Source organism: Acipenser ruthenus, chromosome 20 (assembly GCF_902713425.1).
Source record: "Acipenser ruthenus chromosome 20, fAciRut3.2 maternal haplotype, whole genome shotgun sequence".
In the NCBI taxonomy this organism is placed as follows: Eukaryota; Metazoa; Chordata; class Actinopteri; order Acipenseriformes; family Acipenseridae; genus Acipenser; species Acipenser ruthenus.
Window position 1 is genome coordinate 30,203,201 of NC_081208.1, and position 1,464 is coordinate 30,204,664.

Sequence of the window (1,464 nt, forward strand, 5' to 3'; positions counted from 1 at the left end):
AACGACCCCCCCCCCCCCCCCCAAAAAAAAAACAAAACAAAAAACACATGCTTAAATGTTTTATATAAAAATATATATTTAACTTGTAATACTTTGTTATCTGTGGGGATTTCATGCAAGATATTTTGCAGACAAATTAAAACTAAGCGATTACACTGATGTCTTTATTTTTATTAAATAGAAGTAATGTGCTGATTTTTCAGTAAAGTGAATTATGTTTCAAGATATCATTGATGCTGTTCTAAAATGTATTTTAATTGTGCATTTCCGTGCTTTGAAAAGGGACTGAATTGATGTCACTTGAAACTCAACTGAACTGAACTGTATTTATCCACAGAACAGGTACAGCAGAGCCAATGTGAAAGAAGCATGCAGTTACAAAGAAAGGTATGCAACATTGCAACACCTTTTTTAAAATCAATAAATCCATTGTTCCCTACAACCTTCCCTCATGCTACCCAGTGAAAACCCAATGGTTAATCATACCAGTATGTGTGCTGAAAACATGCGTCTCAAAGAATGTTAATCCAGCAGCAGCCCAGAGCTGTCACAAAGGAATCCTGGTCATGCTTTTCCACTTCTGTTACACAGATCTGGTGGAGCGGTGTGCATCGCTGCCTAGCACAACACCGCTGACATTCTTCTAGAACATATTCAAACTTGAACACAAGCCTGCTGGGGAGGGTTCTGAACCTGTCTGCTATAAGCAGACAAGGAAACTTATTCATTGATTTTTTCACACCCTTATGTGCCGCAGAAGAGGCTAGGCTCTCAAAGATTGCGAGTCGTCTTTAGCATGGATTTTGTCCAAAAAGGAAAAAACCGCACCCAATAAATTTACCAAAGCAAATATTCCGGTGCGCCTACTTTAAGTTGTATTACGACTACGTGTATTCGTTTTAGAATTGTAAAGGTTTTTTTTTTTTTTTTTTTTCCTTTCAGAAAAAAAGAAATGTTTTGGACTAAATAGTTTTGAGAATGCAACAAAAAATGCGCTGAAAACAAGGTGGAGTTGAAATGCTTTGAGAATCAATGCTTTGAAAATGTACTGTAATTATTTATGTATTTTTTGTATACAACTGTAAGTCGCCCTGGGTAAGGGCGTCTGCTAATAAATAAATAAATAAATAATCATTGAACAAAGCCCAGGCGTGATCACCACGCTCTGTTAGCTCTCACATCTGAGCCATGCTTGCAGATGCGGCTTTCTGTGCTGCCACACAGACTAGGTCATGTCGATTACGCATCATACACATGGGAGAGGTCATACGCAAAAAACACTACCATATAATAATAGACGTATCCTCTCGACTCAACACCGCACGACCAGCATGACATCCACAATGATGCGTTCTTAACTTGGTATACCGGTAAGTTAGTGATCAGCAGATGTGTCAGCCGCACGAACAGCACAGCGTGTGGTTTTCTCTAACTACTGTGCAGAATAAATGATTTTTTTTCTAT